This window comes from Echeneis naucrates, chromosome 21 (assembly GCF_900963305.1).
Source record: "Echeneis naucrates chromosome 21, fEcheNa1.1, whole genome shotgun sequence".
Lineage (NCBI taxonomy): Eukaryota > Metazoa > Chordata > Actinopteri > Carangiformes > Echeneidae > Echeneis > Echeneis naucrates.
In genome coordinates, this window is record NC_042531.1 from 1,183,672 (window position 1) to 1,211,177 (window position 27,506).

Here is a 27,506-nt window from a genome sequence, read left to right on the forward strand (position 1 = left end):
GGGGGCGGATGTTTTTCTGCGGAGGAATCAGATATTGCTTTTGAAAGTGACAGAGTTTCTCTGCCAACAAAAGGTACTTTTGCTTCGAGCATCGACGAGCAGCTGAAGGGATTGTCCATGGGAAAGTCTGGGATGACAGTAAATGACACCAAACGATGTCAGAGCCTCAAAAAAAAAGAAAAAGAAGTGATGTAAATGTAAATCAAACATTCAGCTAACGCCATATGTATAATCTATATCATCTAATTCTGCTCTTCACTGAAGCTACATGGAGCTTGAGGTGTTTGGAATAAACCGTTTTTATATCAGATGAAATATTCTGACTGTGTTGTGCATCATTGTTCAGAAAGTTTCCATATTTGATATGTTTGGAAACTTTGAGTCTTTTCAAACATTTTAAATAAATTGTGTGGGTTTGAACAGTTTTGGCTGCAACATGCAACTTCATTTTCAGACAGCGAAGAAGTTCACAGCTTCCCTTTTAATGAGGAACCCTGTAATAATAATAATAATAATAATAATTATTATTATTATTATTATTATTATTATTAGATCTCTGAGCTGTTACTCCAAATGAGAGCTGACAGGAGGAAGCAGCAGTGAATTCAGTTCAGTATCAGGAGCCACATGGAGGATCAAGTTGGGGAGGTGAGGGGGGTCGGGGGGGGACTCCCCCCTCTTCCGAGAGTAGGGTGGTCCCATCAACTTGTCATTGACAGGAAACACTCACCACAAACTAACGTCTTCTCCCACCCAGAGCAAACACACACAAACGTACGCACCCACCTTAAACGCACCATATGATTGTAGCAGCCTCGAGTCCTCCACTGATCCAACGGCCTGAACGCCTCAGACAGTGGGGGGGGGCAAACACACTCAGCTCTGAACATACATGTATCCATGTGTGTGTGTGTGTGTGTGTGTGTGTGTGTGTGTGATTTCCCTTCACCTTGGAAGGGAATTCCCCCTCAGCTTCCTCCTCTGTGCTCAGGGACTCGCTCCGACTGCTGGAAACTTCTCTCTGTCCTCCGTCTCATCTCTGATGTCCCGTCTCTGAACACATTCGCTCCTCAGACTTTCACCTCGTTGGCGTGTCGGACAGTCAAAGCACTGAAGGAACAGAACAACAGAACAGCTCAGATGACCAACCTGGTTTTTGTTTCTGCTCTTCACCATCATAAAATTAACAAAAACAAAAAATACATCAAAGTCACAAAAACATTAAATGTATGAATTAGAGAATGTTCTCAAAAAAACCTGGAGGAAGAACTAAAAAACAACTTCATAAAAATGTTCTTTTCATTAGTTTTTAATTCAATATTATAATTACTGTTAGTATTATACAATTTTTTATCCTTATTTACTTTTAAATTAAACTTTCACTTTTTGATTAATTATATTATTCACACTTTAAATTATGTTATAAATTTCCTTTTATTATTGATCATCTTGACTCATTTGTCTTTGCTTATTAGTTAAATAACTTTTGTGCGATTTGCGTTTTAATCTGTTGCTGTATTGTTGTAATTTCTGCAGCAGATGATTTATATCTGATTTGACAAAAGCAAAAATTATTTTCTAATTTTTTTCATCATCCAGTTAAAAGCACTTTTAACTCTACAACATTCCAAAATATTCTCAGATTTTTACCTGTAATAAGAATGTGTTTAAAACAGAAACTTTCCTCATTAAAAAATGAAAAACCAACATCAGAAATGAAGAAAAAATAGAACAAATACATTTAAAACTGAACTGCCAAGAATTGGAAAATGTTCCAAAAAAATTGTAAAGTAAAATAAATGTGTAGGAGTTTGGACAATATGTAAACATTCACATTTGCAAATGTTTAAACTAGGTGTGAAATTATAATCTAACGTAATGTTGTGAAACTGGCTGGAATTATTAATATAAAACTTTTCACACAAACTACATCTGATTAATAAATAACAGAAAATCATTTGCCCATTTACGCTCTCCTTTAAATGGGACAGTTATCATGTTAAGCTATTTTATTCACATAATTATGAAATATAATTCCCCCAAAAATATGTTTTTGTTTGAGCCTGAAAGTTTTTTGCCATTCGTGAACCTCCAGCTGCTCTTTGATTAAAAAACAGATCTAGGTTTTTATATTAAATACAGTCTGGAATTAGAAGGTGAGCCTCAAAACCAGCCGTCGGGGCTTCAGGGATTTTGTGATGTCACAACGCCAACAAGCCACGCCCCCAAGCCCCAGAAAGGCTCGGATCCTCTCTCCTGATTGGCTGACTGACCTATTGTTCAGCCTGAGAGGAGCTGAGATGGTTTTTGGTTAAAAATAAAGTGAAGTGTAAAATGTGGGACCTCCTCCTGTTTTCTGTCCGTCTGAGCTTCACACATTTTCTTTTATTTTAATTTTTTTATTTTTTTTTGGCTCACAGTTGTGTACCGAGCTTCAGAGACTGAAGTGTTCCACAAGCACATTTCTGATGTAGCCAGTTGAACCGTCAGCACTCTGATGGGCTCGCCACTACAGAAAAGTCAATGAGATGTTCTCCCATTTTAGGGCAGGACGCCAAGAGGCATTACAGAGCTGAGTGACATTTTGATTCAGCTAAGTGGATGTGGAGGCGAAGACCTCCAAATTCAGCTTTGGAGGGGCAGCGCTGTGTTGAATAAGTTAGTTGTTGTTTTTTTTAAAGAGGTGTGTAATGTAAGAAGGTGACGAAGGTGAGGCTCCTGAAGCTGAAGGACACGTCGGAGGGAAGAAGATCATTTGGAGTGTGAACAGTTTTTATGGAGACGGGAGTTTAAACAACAGCGACCCACCAGGTCTTTCATTCTTACCTGAGGTGAGTCTGGCTCAGTAGACCCATCAGTCCGCTGTTTGTGTGTGTGTGAGTCGTGTGATTACATAAATAGGTGCAGGTGGACAGGTGTGTGTTACCGTTGTTGGAGTTCCCCGACCTGAGTCCTGACAGCTGCCTGAAGACAACACGTCACCAAAACGCCAGCGGCGACCACGATTGGAGCTACGGATCAGGGAGCCAGGCCTGGTGGTACGAGCTCCAGCAGGTGAGCCGCTGATGGGAAACGACAAAAGCTTCGTTAGAAGAACTTTAGAGAGAGAAAAAGGTCTAAAACTGGATTCCTCATTGAGAGCAGCTGGTGCTGAACGACTCAGTTGTAAGTTGTGTGTGTTGTTTTCCACCTCTGGTGAATAAAATAATGAAGTTTTTCACAGTTTTGTGAAACAAACAGCCGCTACTTCTTTAAAGCCAAAGACGTGGTTCTGCAGAAGCAGCTTCCATCCTCCGACATCATCCCTGACTGTCCCGACGGCAACTTCAGGTAAAAGGCCGACGCACAAAAATTAACAAAGCACTTCTGCAGAAACACAATCCAGGATTTATTTTTCCGCAGCACTTCAGCTGAATAAGAAGATCTGCACAACAGACATGATCTCTTATCACATCGGTTCATTTGTGGAAGGTTTTTTGGGATGACTAACAGTTAGTCAGGAGCAAAGATGGAGAATGAGAACCGATGAACACGATAAAGTTAAGCAGCTCTGCGATTCGTCGCACACAAACAGAGTTCAGGTTTCACTTAAAGCTGCTCCAACAATGACGAAGCAATAAAGACCATGAGATATTTGAATTTCTATGGAAATTTCCTAAATAAGTTTGCAGTGATGCAGAGCAGCTGCAGAGGTGCTGCTGGCTTTGACTGACCACAATCAGCACTTCGTAAGTTTACCAAAAGTGTGGGCTGTTACCAAAAACCCTTCTGCTTATGAGAATTACACTAAAAACCAGGATGGCTGCGGAGCTAATTGGCTGAATGACTCTGAATGAAGAACAGTCTAACGTGTCAGAAGACAGCTGGCTGCTAAATGTCATGTGAATGAATCAGCCCTAAATCATTTAAAAAGATGTTAATTATTATAATAATTTACATAAACAAGCCAATCAAGCGTGATCCTCGTCATGTCACAGTTTTGGTTTCTATTTCTGTGGACACTTGAATCGCACCGAGCCGCACCACGACTTCATGTTTGTGTCCCTCACAGCAGAAAGTCCCCTCCTCAGCCGCTGAGCTCAGCCACTTTATTTTAATATGGAAATCACCACTAAGTCACCAGTGAGTCAGGCCACTGACAGGAACTCACAAATTTGTGTTTACAATATTTACCTACATGTCAGAAAAAGGAGAACACACAACATGCAGCCTGTCAGCAGCAGCTCTAAATGTTTGGATGCATTCGTTTAGCTTGTAGCTGAATTTCTTATTAAATGTCAGTAAGTCATTCTGAGACGTGTCTCATCTTCTTCTTATTTAATATCTGAGTCTGAGCCGCCGTCGTTTAGAAAAGTGAGCCCATCCTGAAGTGCTTTAAACCTGCATGACCATCAGATAGTGTTGAAATCTATGGGAAAATGTCCCTCCTCCTCCCTGATGAGTTTATGGTCTCAGTCTGAAATACAACATGTTCATGTTTTAAATGAAACAAAGCAGAAAACGGGATGCAACTGGGTGATCACCCAATCAGGAGCGAGTACGGAGCAGCTCAGATCCAGCTTCTCCTAAAAATATGGTTTCACGAAAACCAAGATGGCTGATGGGCAAATTATTAACAATGTTTAGTTTCCTTCAGGCTTTTTGGGTAATCACATTCAGGCAGAACGTATTAGACAGGAAGTGCTGAGTCACCAACATATTATATAATCAATAATATAACAAAGAGGAACACAGAGTTTTTACAATGAGCAGGACAAATCCTGCAACTGATCTGCACTTCCGGACCGGGTGCTCCGGTGAGCCCTGTGGGAAAGACTTCATTCAATCACTTGGGTCTCTGACGTGGAGCTAAAAGCTGGTCACACAGCACTCTGCCATTATTTAAGGTTGTGCTGTTTTTATTGAAATGCCAGCCAGTTGGTAGGAGCTGCGTGGGCGGGAGGAGGCGACGGCTCTGGTCGTCTTGGACTTCAGAGAGCAGCATATGGCTCGTTTCTGGAGACAGTATGTACCACAGAGGAACGTATACACTGAAAAAAGATTTTTTTTTGTACGGCTTTAAAGGTGTGGCTGCTGCAGACCACAAAGGCCAAACTGCAGCTAGAAGGTCTGCGGAGGATTTTGGCTCTGCGTCACCGGCCGTTCCCGCCCGTTCAGATGCGTCACAAAGTGTGACTCTTGCTGTCCGACAACACTGACCTCATATTTCTCAGAAAGGCTCGAGGTTTCAACGGCCGTGACCCGCAGACTGCCTGCCAAAGTGTGGTCTGGGTTAGGGGGCGGGGCTACATCTGTCCTCTGCTGTCCCGCGGCGGACGTCCTCCATTTTGTTTCGAATTAGTTCGATGTGTCGTCTACCTGCCCCGCTTTTCGGGCAACAGTGATTTATATTTTCCCCAAATCTCAGTTTGCTGTTAATACTGAGAAACCTCCTCAGTGTCTGGAACAAACGGGTGGGGGGTGGGGGGTGTGGGGGGGGGGGGTTGTAAGGGGATTTTTGGAATCATCTGATTCACAGTGAATCAACTTCTGGTTCCCTTTTTTCTCTGCAGAGGTGACGATATGATTGGACCAGTTGTCAAGATACAAACGCACAATTAGTGGCATTTATTAAGGTGGGGGGGGCTGAAACATTTGGACGTGTGCTGCTGCGAAGGGCGAGGCTGAACAAACGGTGGACTGTGAGTACAGATTTCTTTTCTGCTGCAGTGATGCAACGATCTCTGCTGCTGTGGAAAGACGTCAGCGAGCTTCAAACAAAGAGCTTCAATTTGTCAAATAATGTCTGAAGCCCCCCCAATCCAACTGGGGGGGTTACAGTTTCTGTCACTTTGCAAAACTGACAGTCAGACAATCACACCGACTTCAGGCCGTGATTGACCAGCTGGGCTGGGACTCCGCCCCCCCACAGACACTTTCACATGTGAATAAAATGGATCCGTTAATAACTTCAAGGTCTGCCATGAAGAATTTTGTTTTTAAAGGTAAAGGAAAGTTGAGGCATAAAGGAAATCTTAAAGTTCAAAGTTTCTGCCAACATGTCAAACTTTGTGATGTCACAACAATCACAAAGGCTCCGACATCAGCCATCGCCCATCGTCATGGCAGATGTGACGTTGTGAAGCGTCTGTATCGGTTTCAGCCTGTTTTCCTTCCCGTGTAGCTCCATGATTGTGTAATGAGATGTAAATGCCGTCCGACTGAACGACGGAGGAATTTGAAAAGGTGTCATCAGCACACCTGAGCTGAGGCTCTCTTTTATTTTGCATCTTTAATTTGCTGTAAAAAACGGGAAGTTTTTATTTCTTTATTTCTCTTCACATTGTTCGGGCCGGCGGATTCTGCTCCTCCTCGCCGTGTACTTAACCTGGTGTCTAACCCGGCGGGTTCAGCCGATGGGTGGGTGCCTCATGAGGTTTCTCCCATCGTCCACCTTTGTGTGTCAGCTCTGCCTCCTCTCCCCCAGCTGCTTTTACACCTACGTCCTCCTCCATCCACATCCTTTCCCTGTCCCATCGCTCTCCTCCTCCTCCTCTCTCTTCTCCGCTTCACATCAAAGAGGGAAAAAACACACAAACACAGCCGACGTGTCTTTTAGATGTGGTGCGAATTTAACTGAGCGAAGTGCGTTGGAGCTGTCGGAGGGTTGTAGTTTCAAAACCTTTTTGACTTTTTGAGATTACGTAACATTATGTAAGTCCATCTGTGACTGTGAGAATATTTGGGAGGCGCTTGACCTTCTGCTTGCTGTAATTTTTCCTCAACAAAAACTTCGATTCAGGCTCCCCTGATATTTTACCAATAAAAAGAGCATTAGGTGTACTGCGCATCAGCGGCCCGAGAATATTGACTTCTTCTCGCAGATATGACGCTGACAGAAAGCTGAACACCTGCTCTGTGCAGGTGAAACGCATTCTAACGTGCATCAGGATGTTTGGACAAGCTTACAGGCGGCAAGAATCACCGAGAAGTTTTATGGAAAACGAGTATTGACTGATTTCTGCTGCGCTGATCGTTGAAGCTAAGAGAGCAAACCAGAAGGGAGGAATCCCCTTTTCTCCGTAGCGCCAGCTCCCTCTTGTCCTTATCTTTATTTATCTCTTTTCCACTGCACACACACACACAGCACTGTCCTCTGCCAACCACGCCCAGCGTTTTAGCCCAGTAATTCTCTCTGAGTGCTCACAATCAGAACTCGATTGTTGGGTGAGCGCGCCGCCGTACCTGAATATCAGGCGACCGATTCACCTCGAGGGTTCAATGGGACTTCTCTTAAGAGCAAATTGTAATGAAAATTGCACGTTTAGGAAGCAGTGAGACAGAAAGAAAGACAGAAAGGGAGGAAAAGAGTGAGGAGTGCTGTTTGGTTTCCAAGCAACGGTTAACGCCGGGTGCAGCGAGAGCTGCAGGGTGGGTTCCTGAGTTCCCATGTTTCTGCCTTCGTCTCCACATTCTCTTCCTGAGGAATTTGACCCGGCTGACCTCTCTGAATACGTCTGGATTTACCCTCCCCTCCGACACACAATCACAGCACACTGTAATCGAAAGCCTTCATGAGAACAAATCTCTCTCTCTCTCTCTCTTTTTTATATATGTATATATATATTTTTTAATTTATTATATTTTGCTTCCTGCTGCGCGCCGGTCTGCTTTGCCTAATGCACGGGAGCGGACCCGGCTGGACGCAGGTGCAGTTCAACTTCACAGAACGAACGGTGGAGCAGCGTTCACCTTGGCCCATTTACAATCAGAGCGGAGCCATTACTGTGCAGCAGGAGAGAAATTCAGAGAAGGAAGAGAAGTATATAATTAAATAACAAAAGCCAGGGAGAAATTCAAAGGAAAAAAAAAGTGCCAATTTCAAGCCTTGTTTGAGGCGATTCTGATAAATGCAAATGACCAAGAAGATGAGATTTAACACATTCTCTTAAAAATCCACTTGAGAATAACTGAATGTGGCTTGACTGCAGCTGTACATCAGTTTTTTAGAGAAATGCCAGAGAAGGTGAGTGACGGAGGGGAAGGCAAAAATGTTTTGCCGTTGAATCTGTTAGTGCGAGAGTGTTGGGAAGAGGAGATGGTGTGTGTTTGCCTGCGCATGCCTGCAGTGGGGTGAAACATGGAGGTGTATGGGGGACGATCAGACAGAAGGCCATCTGAGAGCACGGCACACACTCCATCTGGACACACATTCACTGTGAAAAAGAGTGTGAAAGAAGAAGAGAGGGAGAATGTGAATATATGAGAATATAATCTTTGAATTTTAAAAAGCAACCTGCACATCTTCCACAGCGTCTCCACTTGTCCCTTTGTGATGGATGTTTCCTGAATCACGTTATAAGGTGGTGCATCTGCTGCTGCCTGAGGGAAAGTGACTACGACAGGCCCAGAATCAGCACGGTGGGCTAAAAAAAATACAGGCATCAAGATGAGGAATTGTGTTTCTGGAGAAATAAACCTGCCCGATGTATGACAATATATTTATATATCGAATGTTTGCACTGAAATGGAGAAACAATTGCGGAGGAAATGTTTCCAGAAACAGCATTCTGGGAGTGAACTCCATGTTCCATCACAGTTTGGGAATAAAGCTGTGACTGAGATTTTTCCATCCTGTTGCCATGGTAGTTTTCCTGCTGTGTTCTTTCTCTTTGAACCACATCGATGAGATAAGGAAAATATATGAACGCAGTGATGACAATAAAATAAAATGGCCAACGTAAACAAATCAGTGCTTTAATTGAACATTAACACTGAGATACAATGAGACAACAGCATCAGCCTTAAAGGAGATGTCAGCCATCTTGCTTGCTTTTTAACAGGTGAAGGTGGATCTGACCTGCCCTGATTGGATGGGACAGTCTGTCAGTCACACAGTAGCCCCGCCCCCCAACTCCTCCCCATCTTCCTCTAAATGGTGCAACATCATGTTGTATTTCAGAATGAGACCATAAACTCATCAGGGAGGAGGAGGGACATTTTCCCATTGATTCAATAGATAGTCCTATATACCGCCAGGATCCGATCCAGCAGATTTGATTTACCGACTGAGGCTGGGAGTAGAGAGCCGTCGATGCTAACGTCAGCTGTGTGGGAGCCTCAGAGGACAACAACAAAATGTCAGCTGAAACAGGAAACAGAAAAGTAAAGTGACATTTTGCTCATCAGGCCTTTTTATAAACAGAAAAACAACCTGTCAGTCTCACAGTGTGAGGCGGACGAGGTGAAAAACTGAGGATGAGAGAAACTTTCCTTCCTTCAGTTCGTTTTCCTCCTAAACACCGCAGCTGTTAGCCGCTAAAGAGAAGTCAGATCAGATCAGCTGAGCTGCTCACCACTTCAGCGTTTCCTAAATAAACTAAATGTTGCTGAGCTCTAATGGTTAACTGCACTAAACAGGAAAACCAGAGTGAAGCACAAACACGGTGTTTGTGGGGATCAAGAGATTCCAGTCTGGAACAAACTCTGCTGGTCCAAAGGTTGAAAAGTTTAACCAACTATGAAGAACAGACACAGAAAGTGAATAAACGACAGATAGACTGACAGCGACGAGGAGGCTCAGCTCAGCTGCTCCCCCGGCGACCTTCGCCCTGGGGGAGATCTCCTCTCAGAGCGGAGCCACAAACATCCTCCCGGCCTACCGAGGTACGATGTTCACAGCACGCAGCCATTTAAAAAAATCTGAAAACTTCAGGATAAAAAAAAAACAAAAACAAGATAAACGTCAACATTTGAATCTTTTTAATTCGAGTAGTTTTGTGGGCCAGTCCACATATTTCACAGCTGTTTGCTTAAAAACTAAAGACACCCACGCTAAAATCACAGAACCTTAAATCACACACACACACACATTATTGCAGAGGTGTTGAGAGAGTTGACCTGTGGCCTTATAATCAGTGCTCAGTGTGCTCCACTGTGTTATATAAGGGAGCAGTGAGTGCTCGTCAGATCCTCCTACAGATGCCTGAGCAGTCACGACTAACGTGGATGTTCTCCATCCATCCACTCAGCCTGGCGAACGCAGACTTCACCTTAGCCTCTGTGGCTCAGTCCCACACGAACGCACACATCGTTTACATACACATGTGCATAATTGTCTAAAAACCCACCGGAGGGGGGCTTGAAAAGCAGCATCCTGCAGGCAGCATGAGAGAAAACCAAGGTGATATGAAGTATTTATGATATGGGACGAAGAAAGAAAAAGAGGCAGCTCAAACTAACAAAAAAAAAAAACGAAATCTGATCTCTCGTCCTCCAAAGCGCCGGTGGATGAAGACCTGCGAGCTAAATGTTTCTGCTCTGTGAGGTACATGATACGACCGCCCGCTGCTCGTTCCACAAACCCCCAAAGGCCCACAACCTTTTAGAGGCATTTTCCGGTCTCGGGGAAAAGGGTTATTTCACCGTGGATGTGAAGCTGCCTCTGGGTCCTCAGCACTTCAGGCTCTGAGCAGCCTGTAGCTGAGAATAGCAGGCAGATCCTGCCCACCATCTGATGTTCTCATGCAGCGCAGTCTGCAGGGACAGAGATGAACCTTGATGAATAAATATGAAGATAACCTGCACCTCTGCTGCGCTCTCTCTCTTCCCGTTCCCCATATGGCTCCGGTGAAGAGAAGGAGAGTGGAGAAAAAGAAATCTCTGATTTTCAAAAGAAGCCTCTGGGCCATTGTGTTTGTCTATGCGCTCGTGCATGTGTGTGTGTTTGTTTGTGTATGTGTGCATCACGCTAGCTCTCTTTGTGTGTCACCATCTGAAAGTGTGCATGCACATGATTGTGTGTGTGTGTGTGGGCGGTACTGTGTAGGATGTGCGGTGGCTTTTTGACAGAGCCTCCAGTAGCATGTATTTGTGAATCTTTTGTTTTATTCTCCAGCTCCTATTCAGCTCTGCAGCAATCACACCTAGCACTGCCGAAGCCGCTCAACTCAAGAGCTGAAGCCTTTGAATGAAGAGAAGCACAACCCCCCCCGAGCCCCCCAACACAAAAAAAGGCCCCTTAAAGAATGATTTCCAGGGGTCGTCCGGCCTCAGCCGTCAGATCCATTTATCACTGCGAATTAAAATCGATAAAAAGGGACATACGGGTGTAAATCAGCTCCTCGAGCAGGTCGAACAAAGACGGTCACAAATATGAAACAATCGGCTCGAAACCTGAATGTTATGGTGCGTTAATAGACACGACAGATTAACTGTGTGTCAGCTTTATTTATGCCGTTTATTTCCTGTTACGAATCTCACAAATTCTATTTTTGTTTACATAGAAAAGGAAATAAATGATATTTGAGTATTTAGTTTCATTCCTTTTCACATCTGAGTTATTTTCTTTGTTAAAGGCCATTTTTTTCTGAAATCTGGGCAATCATAAAGAGAGAAGCATGTTTTTTTATGATTCTGATATTTTAGATTGAAATGTATTTGTTGTCACAGCTTGATTCATTCGTGCATCATTACCTTGGCATACTTCTGACAGATGAGCCCTTCATCATTGTTTTAAGATTTTTCTTTCGATTAAATCTTATATGTCCCTCCAAAAAAAAGATCTCAATGGTGAGATCCTTAAATACTTTATAAACACAAATCCTGTTTCATTTATCAGACAAACAAACATGAGATCTGTCAGCAGCATTGCGTTCACGTTGCATCAGCAGAGGCAGAATTTATGAATAACTGTGACTCACAAATCATTTTTGAGTTCATGTCAAAGATTTGTCATTTTCTGATGAGGTTCAGTGAATTCAACAATTGATTCCCACACTTAAATATGTTTTAGTCGTACGAAAAATGTCTGAGTCAAATTTTATTCATTGGACTTTTCTCAACTTGATTCAGAGGATTCAGTGGTGTGTTTTCCCCGAACTTTTACCTTTTAGTCTCAGCCTTGAGGTTTTGTCAAGGCTGCCTTCCAAGAACACGAAGCATCAGATATTATTACTGATGGAGACAGGAACATTACTGAATGATAGATGCTCCTCATTAACTGTGGTGCAACAGATTAAACTGATAAATCAACTCCTGTAATGAGCTTTATGAGACATTTTTGGGCTGTGAAATAAACTATTTTACTAATCGGGGGTTACAGTGTGTGATGCATTCCGGTCACTGAATATTAATCAATAACTGATATATTTGTCCATTTGCCTCTCACATTATCATGTGGTTTATTTGTTGATGGTTTTCATCATTTTTCATTTTGCTTTAGTCTTCATCGAGACCTTTCTTTGCAGTTTTTAGTGCTGAAATCAACATTGATGCAAATTGCAGTGAAGTAACAAGGAAACTAACGAACATAGTGATGATTCAGTTCAAATTAAGGATTCAGTGTTGAAACATTTTCGTCCTACAGGTATCTCATGAATGATCATTCTTGTCTCACTTTATTCTTTAACCATCTTCTTTTAATCGTGCTGTGTTTTGGCTTTTGGACTTGTTACCTTTAATTTGGTTTTTGTGTTGATGACTAAATAATTTACTCCCCATATATTGATATGCTTTAAATGGGACTTCATTTGGAGACAGCTCTGAATATTTTGATCATTATTTTACAAGCTATTTTACAAGTTATTTTACAAGCAGCAACATTGTTTAACAAAATCTCCAAACACACAAGTTAAAAGACTCGCTCGCATCAGCTGCCAAGCTAATGAGGAAGCGCCAACATTCACCCGGTGGTGTCACATGGCCTTCAGCTGACCAATGGGGAGAGTTCATCGCCCAGCGAGTCAGTCATCTGTACATCATTCCCGTCTTTTATGAAGGAAGGGACCTCTGTGTTTACAGTGCAGCACCTTTTTACTTTACTCCATAACTAATCAAAACAAATGTGTGTCTGTGTGGCACTTAAGGCTGCAGATGGCAGTTTATTAAAGGAGGGGGGGGCTACGTTCCCCCATATAGAGAGATGTGAAGTCAATGATGTGTTGTCTAATAATGGAGGAACAGTTCTGCCTCATTTGTGCTGCCAGAGCTCTCTGGATCTCCCAGCGTCTCTCATCTTCTACACATCCGACATGCACAGTCGCTGCTTAACACCCAAAACAATCACTTACAGACAGAAGTGTGTGTGCACAGTGTTGTCTGGGTTAGGGTTAGACCAGACCTGGGTAATGTACTGAGGGGGGGTTTGTACATGCCGGATCTCTGGAGGTGTGAGGTTCCCGACTAAAACCGTTACGGGACAAACGTCGGCCTTCTGAGAAGCTGGAGAACAGCGGACCGGTGAGCTCCGGGGCTCTGACACCTGCAGACCCCACAGCTGCGTAGGTGGAGGAGGCAGCAGGCAGCGGAGGGACAGATTAACAGCAGGAACGCTGCAGAGCGTCAATTACCAGGACTTCTGCACTGACAGGTCCACCTCCGACTTCATATCACTACCTCTGTCACCTTGGCCTTCCACCCCCTCACATCCCATAATAATCCCCTCTATAGGTGGTGCTGATAGGAGGGAGGAGGGGGGAGTGGGAGCTGCTGCAGACGGGGTGGAATACACAGGGAGGGGGAGGATATTTGGTGAATTAAACCATCAGCTACTCACGTCCGCAAGAAAAACAGGTGAAGGTTTGGAAACGAACTGGACCGTTCCTGTCTGTGGACTGTTCCTGTCTGTGGACTGTTCCTGTCTGTGGGCTGTACCTGTCTGTGGGACGTTCCTGTCTGTGGGCTGTACCTGTCTGTGGGCCGTTCCTGTCTGGGGACCGTTCCTGTCTGTGGACTGTTCCTGTCTGTGGGCTGTTCCTGTCTGTGGACTCTCCTGGTCTGTGGACCGTTCCTGTCTGTGGGCCGTTCCTGGTCTGCGGGCTGTTCCTGTCTGTGGGCTCTCCTGGTCTGTGGACCGTTCCTGTCTGTGGACTCTCCTGGTCTGTGGGCTGTTCCTGTCTGTGGACTCTCCTGGTCTGTGGGCTGTTCCTGTCTGTGGGCTGTACCTGTCTGTGGGACGTTCCTGTCTGTGGACTGTTCCTGTCTGTGGGCTGTACCTGTCTGTGGGCCGTTCCTGTCTGCGGACCGTTCCTGTCTGTGGACTGTTCCTGTCTGTGGACTCTCCTGGTCTGTGGACCGTTCCTGTCTGCGGACCGTTCCTGTCTGTGGACTGTTCCTGTCTCTGGACTCTCCTGGTCTGTGGACCGTTCCTGTCTGTGGACTGTACCTGTCTGTGGACTGTTCCTGTCTGTGGGCTGTTCCTGTCTGTGGGCTGTTCCTGTCTGTGGACTCTCCTGGTCTGTGGACCGTTCCTGTCTGTGGACCGTTCCTGTCTGTGGGCCGTTCCTGGTCTGTGGACTGTTCCTGTCTGTGGGCTGTTCCTGTCTGTGGGCTGTTCCTGTCTGTGGACTCTCCTGGTCTGTGGACCGTTCCTGTCTGTGGACCGTTCCTGTCTGTGGGCCGTTCCTGGTCTGTGGACTGTTCCTGTCTGTGGACTCTCCTGGTCTGTGGGCTGTTCCTGTCTGTGGACTCTCCTGGTCTGTGGGCTGTTCCTGTCTGTGGGCTGTACCTGTCTGTGGGACGTTCCTGTCTGTGGACTGTTCCTGTCTGTGGGCTGTACCTGTCTGTGGGCTGTACCTGTCTGTGGGCCGTTCCTGTCTGCGGACCGTTCCTGTCTGTGGACTGTTCCTGTCTCTGGACTCTCCTGGTCTGTGGACCGTTCCTGTCTGTGGACTGTACCTGTCTGTGGGCTGTTCCTGTCTGTGGGCTGTTCCTGTCTGTGGGCTGTTCCTGTCTGCGGACCGTTCCTGTCTGTGGACCGTTCCTGTCTGTGGACTGTACTTGTCTGTGGACTGTTCCTGTCTGTGGGCTGTTCCTGTCTGTGGACTGTTCCTGTCTGTGGACTGTTCCTGTCTGTGGGCTGTTCCTGTCTGTGGACTGTTCCTGTCTGTGGACCGTTCCTGTCTGTGGACTCTCCCGGTCTGCGGACTGTTCCAGATTGAGGCCTGCACCATAAAAACAACAGAAGCTATCTTTAATCTTCCTGAGACAAAGTTATACATCTTCAGATGAACATTAATGTTGGATCATTTTTTATTTGAACTGATTTACGGTATCTAACTGTTCGCTGGTTTCTGACTTCAGTTTGGTTCGTTTTAGTGAGCTGATGGAGCATCATTTCAATCAGCGGCCTTTAAGGTGCAGAAATGTGGCAGAGAAAAAAGCAGCTCCTGTCTTTTGTCGTAACACCGAACCAGACCATGAGGTCGGAAAGGTTGTGACTCTGGTGTCAGAACAAATGCAGAAGGCTGTAAAATCGACAGTGGATAGATGGGTTGGAGGTGGCAGAAGAATACTCTGTTTCCTGCTTGAAACAGTGAAGGCTGTTTTCAGTAAACCTTAACTTGGACGGCTCTTTCATCTCAACCGAGTATCTGTGCCAACGCCAAAACCAAATTTTACCAAACCACATCAGTGACGGAGAGAGAGAAGTCAGATGAATCATTCTGTAACCGTCAGTCAGCGGTTCAGGAAGGCACCGATGAGGTTAGTGTGCAGATCAGAGAAGCCACATGTCCTGGGATGATCTGAGGAGGAAATTTTTTATTTCTCTCTTTTACTCTTGAAGATTGTTTTGTTCAAAATGCGTCCATACATGTGCTTCGTATGTCATTCGTCCAAACTGGACATGCTGCGCCAACACATTGCTCAGACACTTTATCTGCGTAACCCCTCAGTGTTTATTCACACAGCTTTTATTTGGGAGCCAGAGAACGCAGAATGAGTTAAAAACAGACAAGCGAATCTGGAAGACATCAGGTGTTTCCTCTGAAGACACGTCTCAGCTCTGACCTTTATGGACGTATAGATCAATTCCTACATTTCAGGATGAGACAGACTGGGCATCGAACCATCACTCCCAAACTCCAGAAACAAATCCGCTTCTTAAAACCTCACAAGCGTGTTCAGGTTTCTGCTCATTACAGGGCCATGAAGACAAATGTCGGCCATCTAAGTGTCTGACTCCTCCCACTGCTTCGACTTCAGCTCCTCCGTTCGGCTGAACGCAGAACAAAGTCAGTTTATTTCAGGGTGGATGGAGCAGGAAGGGTTAAAGGAGTAAGATGGGGGCGAGGAAATGAGTCCAGACTGGAGGCGGCAGAGTCCTTGTGCGCCTGTTGTCGTTTTGTATGGAGGTGATGATATCTCAAATTCATCTGAGGTATGTCAGGTATTATCTGCGGGCGAGCAGTTTGGCCATAGGGTATGTCCCATTCTTCTGCCGTGTGTCAGGAGTGTGTGTGTCTGTGTGTGTAGCTGCATACTGAGGATTCATGGTGTGCACGTTGCATGTGGGAGCAGAGAGAGAGCACCTGGCTGAGAGGTGAGTCACCAACGCAGGTAATCGCTCTGACATTTCCTTCTAATGAAATACTTAGAAGATAATGGTACCTGCTGGCATTAGCGGATATGCAAAGAAAAAAAAAACAAAAAAAACAACACACATCGAAGGACACACATTCACACAAAGACACATAAAAAGCCCTCCTCAGTGCTCTCCACGGTAAAACCTGCGCTTAAGACCCTGACTCAGACACATTAAGGCAGAGGATATGGAGGAGGGAGACGTGTGTCGAGGGCCCAGACAAGACGACAGTCAAAAGGACACTTACGCCGCCAAACAGTGGCAGCGCTAACCGGAGGCAGACGGCGGCGGCGTGGAGGGAGAGGGATGGAGAGGGTGAAGGGGTGACTAATGCAGGAGATGCTGATTAGCTTACACGAAAATATACAAAAGTACTGAGAGTTGGAGAGAAACGGAAAGTGAGTTCACAGTTTTCTGCAGAAGGACGACGCTGCCCAAAAAAAAAAAAAATCTCAAACGAACTGGTTGGCTGTGGAGGAAGAGGGGGGATGTTCTCAGAACTAATATCGTAGTCAAACAAAGAGTGAGCACTTTCACATTTCCAGTCGCTCTCCGGCTGCACTGCACTTATTCGAAACAAAGGTGAAGGGTGAGATGCAGTAATTTGAAATGGGGCTTTCTCAGTTGTCAGCCAGTGTGCGTGTACCATAATTATAATAAAGTGATGTGCGTGTGTGTGTGCGTGCGCGTGTGTGTGTGTGTGCAGGGCTCATCAGCATGTTTAAGGTCACATCTGATGTCACCGTGTTTCCCCTCAGTGAAAGGGTTGAGCTGGTTGTAGTTCACTGACTCACTGTGGTTTCCCTCTATCAGATATAACCCAGCGGGTGTGTGTGTGTGTGCGCGCGTGCGTGCGGGAGAGAGAATGACCAAAAAGAAGTGAGATTTTCAGTTTGTGCGATGTGACTCAGCCGCCTTGTCGTCGTAAACGTTGGGGTAAATGTTAGGACTCTGGGTCATCCTCCACGCCGCAGAGATCACAGCTTCATCTCTCCCTCGTTTTGCTTCTGACTTTGTGGTTGTTTTTTTCTTCTTCTTCTTCTGCTTTTTGCGCCCACACACACACACACAAACACACAAACACACTAAATAACACACAGCACAAAAGCCCACATTTATTTAACCTCTGTCAGAGTTTTGATGTTTTTGACACACTGTAAAACGCCCATGCGGTTTTTGGGAAATTCTTGCCTTTGAATTTCTTTCTCTTTTGTTCTCTTTTCCCGCCGCCACCCCCCAAGAACAGTCACTATTTACTGATTGTCAGCTTGTGCAAAGACTACAATGACTTTATGAGTGACTGTGATTGTGTATTAAAGAGAGAGAGACACCGAGAGGAGAAGTGCATGTTTGATAAAATAAATCAGCTACCCGCGCTGCACAAAAGCCCTTGAAAAAAGAATAAAAATTCACTCGTTGCTCCGGTAACAGCAAGGACAGTCAGGTGAGCATTCAAAAAATATATATAAAAATAAAAATAAAAATAAAATGAGAGAAAACGAACTATACATGCATGTTCTTTCATCTTCTTTTGTGCAAATACTCAATTTGTCCTAATGAAGTGGACGCAGAAGGTCGTGACCTCGTCCCCATCGGTCGACGCGGTGCGTTACCGGCCGCCATTTGTTGCTGAGTCTTTAGCCGCGCCGCGCCGCGCTCCTTTCACACCTCTAATAGCGGTTTGCCCTTGCTGATGTTAAGCCGCTCCCGCGCAACTTTTTATTTTCATCATGGTTTTCTATGACAGTGCAGCATTAGTGGCCCTTGCTGTCAACACATCTTTTCTTTACCTCCCCCGTTCCTCCCCCTCCCCTATTAAGTACATCCTTGTATCGCCATTAACCATGATGCTTTTCACGGGATTGAAAAACGACAGTCCTTTTCACCAGGTTGTCACGCCCTCGTCATTGTGCCGCTATTTGACAATGAATCCTGCAGCTCGAAAAGAAAAATAAATAAATAAATAGATAAATAAATAAATGAAAAAAAAATCTTGAAAACTGACAGTCAGTTCTCCGACGTGGACCTTTTTTAAACAATGATTCAATTTTACTTTCAAATGAATGCTTTGTTTTGTTTTTTTTTTTTTTTTGAGGGGATGAGGTGAAACCCATTATAAGATGTGTCGGCGGAGGGAAGGGGGGGGAGAGTGGCTCTGTGGCGTTGGATGAGTGGGCTGCCGTGCATTCTTTTAGCCTTATTCACTTCTGCAGGCGTGGGCGGCTAATTCGTGTTTGCATTCAGCAGGTTTACCTAAGGGGGAAATGTTTTATTATATGCTGTCTTTGAAATCGATGACTAATTGCAATCCCTTTTCTTTCCGTCTCTTCTCATCCACCCGTCCATCTATCCTCCTCCTCCCCTCCCGATCTTTGCCCCTTTTGCCCCCCGCCCCTCGACCCTAGACTCTGTCCCCCTCCGGGGCTTCGGTTTGAGGGCTGCGCTGCTTTTAGGTGCCGAGTCCTGCAGAGCTCAGAGGAGGTTGTGTGCTGCAGTAACATGCAGGAGGTTGGCTGTTTTTATTCCATCACCTGAATCTCTCAGAGACAAACACAAAGAGCAGAGGAGAGCGATACAGACTCGGCCTTGGGAACCCAGAAGAAAAGAATACATTGAGTTCTTAAGAAAGCCGGAGCGAGCGAGATTGAGAGGCATTAAGACAGTTGAGGGAGAGAGAGGAAAAAAAAAGTAAAAGAAAGAAGTACATTCTCGGTACATGAGTCACTTCTGAGTAAAAGCTTTGTAATTTAAGCCACACACAGTGAGGGAGAAAGAGAAAGAGAGCGAGGGATGGATTGGAGAGATACAGAGGAAAGAGCAGATGTAGACATCATCCATCACCAAAAGAATCACCAGCGTTAACCACAGCACAGTAGGTGGGTTCAATTAAGGCGGTGGGTGGACCTGATGTGGTAACACTTATTTCAAGTCAGTAATTACACACCGAGGAGCTGACAGCAAGTACAGGTACAAAAGAGGGGAGGAGGTCAGGGGGTGGGGGGGTCTACACGTTTTTAAAGTGCCCCCGAGGACACTTTCTTTTGGTCCTTGTCATCAGTTTGTGGATCAGGAGTCGACGTAGAGATTTCTCTGTCAATCTGCAAATGCAAAAATCAAATCAAAAACAAGTCTGCTGCTGAAATGTTCGAGGTGTTTTCCTGATCACGGCTCTAACAGCGTGACCAAACAAACCCCCCCATGATTCACTCATCGGTCTGTGAGCTGCCGCTTTGAAGCCCCCAGTTTGTAATTTGTCTGTCAGCCATCTTGTTTTCTTTTTAAACCAGAAGAAACCAGCAAAAAATTTGCTCTGGACTCTGTCCTCATTGGGTGGTAAGGTCTGTCAGTCACACAGTAGCCCCGCCCCCTAACCCCTCCCCTCCTTCCTTGTCTGTTTCCCTCTAAATGGAGAGCATAAACTCATCAGGAAAACGTTAACTGAGCTGATAAATCGAGGAGAAGGGGGGACATTTTCCCATAGAATTCAACACAGTCTGACGCCTTTGAACAACTAGAAGTTGACAGAATGCAGGTTCAGCTTCAGTTCACTATCACCGACAGTAAAACTAACATTCAGTCAAAGATGGCGGCCGTTTTCTTCCTCGCTCACTGAAGTCTGAGCTTTGCTCTCGGCGCTGCCACTCGTGGCTAAATGTGATATTTCAACAATCCCTTTTTCGGCTGACAATTTTGATATTCTTCAGGACTTCGATAAAACCTGAGTGACTGAACATCGTTCTGGTTGCCAATATTCACAAAATCTTGTGACGAGAGAAAGCAACCAGAAACTTAATTAAAAAAATAATAATAATAAATAAATAAATATATAAATAAATAAAAAGGAAACATACTCGAGATCTGAAGGTAGAAAGTTCTTCTGTGCTCAAATTAAATTTATCTGGATTTAACAGACTTCACAACCAGTTTGAAGCCAATTTTGGTGCAATGTGAAAATGTTCACAATTGGAAATGTGGAAACTTACACACACACATATACACACACACACACACACACACACACACACACACACACACACTAAGAAACATCTTGCATCCAGCAAATTAAGTTTTAAAAATCTGAAAACAAAACATTTAAATATTCATGGAAGCAGAATTTTTCTGTGTGGGAGAAACAGAAAATGCAAAAAAAAAATCTTCGCCAATAAAAAAAAAACAAAAACACACAACTTGCTGTTGTAAGTGTATTTTTATAGACTTACAATGACAACATGTCTGCAGTGAATCTTGACCCGAGCCTGAACACACAGTCCTGTTGGACATGTCTTCGTGGAGTCAGTCTTATTATACAGAGCTGAATGTCCAACGTTTCCTCGTCTATTTTGTCTTTTCATTTCAAACTACAACAAAACTCTTAGTGAATCTAAAGTGACGCTAAAAGAACCGAACGACTAATATATCCAACCACTTTTTTTACTTCCTTCTGGTTTTATCTCCAAACTACGGAAATTCTCCTCAAAGTTCGGGCTCTCTCTTCTGATTTGGCTGACTGACCTGAGACATGAGATGGAAAACTACACTGGGATCGTTTTTGTCTAATTATGGATCAACACTTCAAAGGCACGGAGAGGAAAATGATATAATATGGACCTTTAATATAAAATGTGCACCTTTAATCTAAAATACAGACATTTATATTCAGCACGTGGTCATTTTCTCCAGCAGACAGACGAGTGTGGCGGAAATCTTTCTCCCTCTAAATCATCCTACTCTGGTCTGTGATGTCGGTTCGGTGATTTGTCAGAAATGTTTTCCGCTGCGTGTGATGTGCATTACTAACGTTTTGTTGTCGTGTATCTGCTGACATCAGGACTTCAGCATCAAAGGCCTGAAAACTTTAATTAAAGTTCATCAGATCTGTTGGAGCCACGTGGCCGAACTGTACATGAGTCATGTGGTCTTTACTGTGACCTGCCTCCTCTCTGACCACCAGCTACTATTTAATTCACTGTGGTCGGGATGATGACAGCGTCCTGGTTATACACACACACACACACACACACACACACACACACGTGCACGAACCTGCACGTGTTCTTAAACACAGCTCGGCCATTTGACAGCTGGTGTTTTCAGTGAAATGGTCAGCAGGCCTTTTGTGTGTGTGTGTTTTTTTTTTCCTCCCTTTTCCTTCATCTTGAAGGGCAAAAAAACAGAGACACATGTTGTGAGTCACCACAGTGTGTCACAACGGCCCGTCAGAGAGGACGCCGTCCTGCGTCGGCGGCCATGTGATCCCACCACTGTCGGGACGGAGGACAGAAATATCAGACAGACAGCAGCTCAGACACGTTCTTCAATGTGAGCGAAGGATGAGCTGCTTTCAAACATTCTCGATCCGTTTGTGTCAGCTCATAAAGGACACGATGGCGGTTCCATGCAGAGATGAAACGGGCTCGCCACGCGACCTGGCAGCTGAACCGCCAAAGAGCCGACAACCTGGACCTGCTCACAGTAGCCGCCCGATGGAGCTCGCTGTGATGTCACCCATCAGTTTATGGACTCCACCTTCCTCCTATTCGGTGCTGCCTTACCCTCCAAATACTGTTTCTGCTGCTTTCAGAAAAAAAATAATCGAAACAACATGGCCAACGGATGAATTCTGATCTCCTGCGTCTGTTCAGGTTGTCTTCAGTTGGCGCCAACTCGTCTTCGTGTCTTCTGCTGTAGCTATACGATCAAACCGTGCAGTTTTCTTTCAATTATTTGGATTCATTTTAAATGTATAGAAACGTTAATAAAAGCAAGAGCAGCTCTCTGTTCAAATACAGCAGGATTATCAGCAGAGTGTTCGAAAAGCTGTAAGATTATAGATATTATATGATGGAATATTATTACTGAAGCGATATTTTGCTAATTTCTACACTTCAGACTTTTCTGCCTATGAGGATAATTATCCCCAAAGAAAAGTTGTTCGTTCTTTAAGAACAAATGTTCTGAAAAATGTCAGAGCAGCTGATGCCACGCCGCCGGTCTGTCTGTCAGAAACTGAGCAGACCGACACTTTGCATACATTACTGTTCAGCACGACCAATTAAACACATTCAAACTGACGACTGTAATTCGGCTCACAGGCCTGAAGTTTGGAGCATTAAAGGAAAACTGGCTCTCGTCATCGTCCGTCCCTCGTCTCTGGGATTTGAGACAGGTGAGCTGGATATTGTGTCTGTTTGTGATGCTGTGAAACACACAACTCAAAGAGTCTGCTATGCAAAGCATGTTGATGTTTGTCCCAGACACACAATGACACCGAGGTTTAAGGCGGATTATGGTGATTCTGGATCCCCCTGACTGAACCTCTCACTTTTCCTGTGAGTCCAACTGCACAGAGACGCACCGAGGACCTGAGGTGGAATGAAATCTATCACCGACTTCCTGGAAACGATCTTAAATTCTGTTTGAGGGGGTTCCCACTGAAACAGACATGGATTCTGTTTCTAACCCCGATCCAGATTCAACAATCGGCGCAGCCGCATTTGCAGGAGTTTGCCTGACAGCAGGAGGAACCTGACCTGGTTTTGAAACAAGAACGAGGGAAATCCCTAATATGGAAACCTGACACCTGAGCCAGAAAGTCTCAGGGACGGAGCTGAATACAGTCATGTTTCCAAAGGGAGCGCACGCACACACACACACTCAGTCTGCCCAGTGTGTGTGACTTACAGTCATTAGCCAATCGTTGCAAGTCATTCCAAGTGTGTGACAAGGCAGAAGTGTCAGCTCCTGGCTGAAGTCCACCGTCAGCGCCGGGCCGCTACAGTAGCAGCGCCGTCCCCGGAGCGGGTGGCCGCCTTTGATCCGCCACGGCTGAAACTGTATCAAAGGACACACAGGCGATAAAGGCGGCAAAGTTCCTCCCCTCACAGTCTTCTCGCCCCCCCCACCTTATCAGCGTGGCCTACATCAGGCAGCTTTGAGGTCATGTACTGTGTGAACAAGCCCATGCATGACACTTAAAAGGAATAAAACATAAAAACACACACGTATACAGCCTGACGATGTATGTGGAAGAGCAGACCGGCTTTTCGAGGCACGTACTTGTTCGGGGTGGATCCGAGTCTGTGAATGAGATGTTTATGTATTCCACCGATGTAGCTCCACATAACTGAAACTGTTATAACCTGTTCCCTCCTCCCGCCTCCACATGAATGGATCATGTGAAAGGCACTTTTATGTAACCTTTTTATTCTGCCCTCACTCGCTGCATGGCACCCCGTCACGTCTCCGATAAGGATCGAGACGTGACGCAGTTACTTAGCAACCGGGAACAGTAGGGCCGAGGATTTGAGGCTCGCATAGCTAAAAAGTTTGACCGTCTAATTGCTGACATCAAAGTAGACTGAGGCCATGTGACATCACCCGGCGGTACACCGGTCACACGCAGATGGTATTGACCTAAGCTACATAACCTCCGAGCACTTGAGGCCAAAATAACAGAGCAGCCTGTTCTGAGCATGACTGAGGCCAAAGTATGACACAATATTCTGGAGTCGGATAATGAAACATGCATGAGATTTCTCTTCGCTGCTCCTTCGCCTAAAACCATTAACTACAGCAAATATGTATTGTATATATAATATATATAGAGAGAGAAACCACAGCATGATAAGAGGAATTACAGCAATAAAAAAAAAAAAGATGAAATTTTAGCTCCAGCTTTATCTGGGTGGTAATTTTTTTATGTCTTCAAACCTGCTGCCTTTCAAGGCAGGACCTTGAAAACATGAGTGTCTTGAAAGGCCTTTTTCTGAGGCACAAGGTCTCTCTCTGCGAACGGTTTTGTGTCGTGCAGAAAAGCAGCGATGGGAGAGGGAACGCTTCAGCTTTCTCCTTTAAAAGAAAGTCACATATTTCTAAATGAAAGGCCTTTTGCAACAAGGCTTCAATCATGTCTCTCTGAAAAGGCTGTCTGGCCTTTGACCTCAGATATCTCTCATAGGCAAGAAAGGGAAGGGAAGCAGGGAACAAATAAAAGCATATTAACAACCTTTTCCTCAGCTCCTCTTTTTTTTTCTACATCTAAACTTTTCTTCCTAATATGGAACCTCTATCTCTTCGTGCTCCTTCACATTTCGAGGTCGTGTCAACGTTTATCAGTGTTTCCATCCATTATCCGTCCAGCCATCCATCCTCCTGAGGTATTTGAGCAGGAATTAGCTGGTAATGCCAAAGCATTGTTTCCCACGCCGAACATCGAGGGGTTAACAGAGCGGCGTAGGAGTAGTTTCGATCCATCAGGTAGGTCAGGTTTCTCTTAACATGACTGCATACCTGTGTGAAACTGTGTGTATGTGTTATTGTGCGTGTCCGCATGTGTGTGCATGCATTTGCATGCTTGTATTGAGACGCCTCAGAAAAAGAAAAAGGAAAGGAAAAAGGAGGTAAGGAATCCAATCATTCTTGATATGGCCAGCCCAGACAGCAAACCGAAGTTGGCAGCCAATCAGATTTCTGCATTTTTCCCAGATTCAGCACATATAGAAGTCTACAAGTCCTCAGTGAGCCCCCCCTCAGAGAAAACGACGTCTGCTGGGTTCCCCCTCTTGGCCCAAAACACACACAATCTAATTCTAAATTTCCCACCTGAGTGAGCGTCACTATGGGCCGGCGACCTGTCCAGGATGGACCCGCCCCCCTGCCTAATGTGAGCTGGGATTGGCCCAGATTTATACATAAATAAAATGAAAGATACCACTAATGAATCCTGAAATTACACCTGAGAACACTCAACTCGCCTTCATCTGGTCTAAGAGTGGTCGGCGTCGCAGCAGCGTCCACGCCTGCAGTAAAAAGCATCCCATTTAGGTCACACCTCGCTGCTACACAAAGAGACGCCGGTAAGTGGAGGAATAGCCAGCATTAGCGGCGCGGAGCATTGTGCTTTTTCTTTTTTTAAACTTTAGCACACAAAGACACACACCATCATGACGAGCGCTCGTTCACTGAGTCAGCTTCGGTTTGTGTGTTCTGTAACAGACAGCTCCGTGCTTTACAGAACATCCTCGCTCGGGCTGTGTGCTTTGTGCAAGGACAGTTAGAGTACCTGCAATCAGCCAGACACACTCACAACACACGCAGGCGACGACAAACAGGATGTTTCTGCTGATAATGTCACTTCAACTTGAATTTGTCAGTGTTGTTTTTTGTTTTTCTCCCCAGCGTTGACAGTCGAGCCCACAGCAGCGTACCACAGAGTTAGCATCACGCCATCAAACAGCTCTGGAGGCAGAATGACATCACAACGTCACCTTGGAGGTACATTTTTTAAACGTCACCGCCCAGTGTTGCATTAAATATGGACTTCTACAGCGTTTGCACACACACACACACACACACACGCACACCTTGTTCAGGCCCTTTCATGGCGGGTGGCTGTGCAGGCGGATGCTGTTTAAACACAGCGGGCCCTTGATGTGGGGCCTCCAGGGGCCAGGGTTTGTGTGTGTGCCTTTCACCCTGGATGTGTATGGGTGCCTCTCTGAGCTTTCTGGCCATGGGAACAATGGTCCTTTAGAATGTGAGGTTACTGGTGCGCTGACCCCTGGCAAATAAGAGCCATGTTCTGGCATTCCAGGCCTGATTGGCACTTTGAGCCTGCAGAGAGCTCAAAGGAGACACAGGAAATGTGACCAGTGTAATTGGTTATATATTAGCGGAGCATTCTCCCCCCGGTTTAAATGATGGAACATTCTTCAGTGACACTTAGGTGGATGGGGCCGGGATTCCACCAGCTACAGGGGTGGGGGGGGGGCAGACAAGATGAGGAAGAAAAGGAGGTTAAAGGGGCAGCAGAAAGAAAGATTTAAAGATTTGCTCCTGATCGTCTTCAGAGAGAAGTTTGGTGGGGGAGGGGGGTCGTCTCATGTGCACCTTGTGTATTTACCCCTGTGGGGGTGAATGGGGCTGTTATGTCATGTTCAGCAGTCTCCCTCTTAAGTGTGGCCAGCCCCCCCCCATCTCCCCACACTGAAGGCCAAAAATCAGTAGCTTGACCTTCGACCCGGGGTGCTTAGTTGGAGTTCATGAAGGCTCCATATCACACTCCATGGACTGATGGACTGGTGCAATGTATTCGCCCCCCCCCCCCCACTTTGCTGCATCGTCCTGTTACACATGGAAGCCCGCCGGTGCGTGAAAAAGCCCCATGTCAAAGTAAAAGCACCAACATTGGCCGGTGAAAGCAGAAATAGAAGCCTGTATAGATCTGTAGGCCAGTCGATGGGGGGGGCCAGCAACACCCCGCATTCCTTCCTTATACAGTGAGTACAAGGATGGATGGATCTTTCAAAATAAAATGCTTTTTGATGGAGTTTAGATAAGATTCGTCTGGCAGACACCAACACACACACACACACACACACACACACACACACACCCACCTCAGGGTAAAGGAAAAAAAAAAAAAAACCCACACAGTCTGACAGAAACTGCCCCTAGTCGGTTTACAGCACAGTCTCCGTCCGTCAGGCCCTTAAATTCCTCTGGGAACTCTGAGCGTCGTGTCAGGACGGACCACCCACCCCCATCAAACACAGAGCTGCTGAAGTTCACGAGTTAAACACACAGCCTGTAACTTTTGCTGTCAGGCCTCCATCAATCCAGCAGTAACAAAAGACGGGGTGACGTCGTGAAAGAGCAGGGGATCATGGGAGCTACTGCCGTCTGCTTCTATTCCTCCTGGAGCTTCCTCCTCTTCACAAACAGAGAGGCAGAAACATTGAAGAATGGCAATAACGCAGTTAGAGCTTCAGTCAGGAAACGACGACCAATGAAACAGACTACTACGATGAGTTAAATGACTGAGGAAGCATCGACGGACACATCTGAGCTCATGCTAGAATAAAACTCAAACATAAGAACGGGCAAAGGAGAAATGAAGAGTTGGCTGATGGAAAACATCGACATGGAAAAAGGAACAAGGTTTGCTGAGCTCATGAATCAAAGGGTAAGTCAGGGCATTTTCCCATACACTTCAATAAAATCTGACTTCTTTGAACAACCAGAGGCCGTCTGATGGTCAACAGATAGAGTCCAGGTCCAGGTCCTGATGTCTGCCTGCACAAACAGGCTTATTTTAACAGTTCCACCAAATACCTCAGCTCAACTGTAAACACCGTCCTCATGCAAACCAGGACCCCCCCCCCCG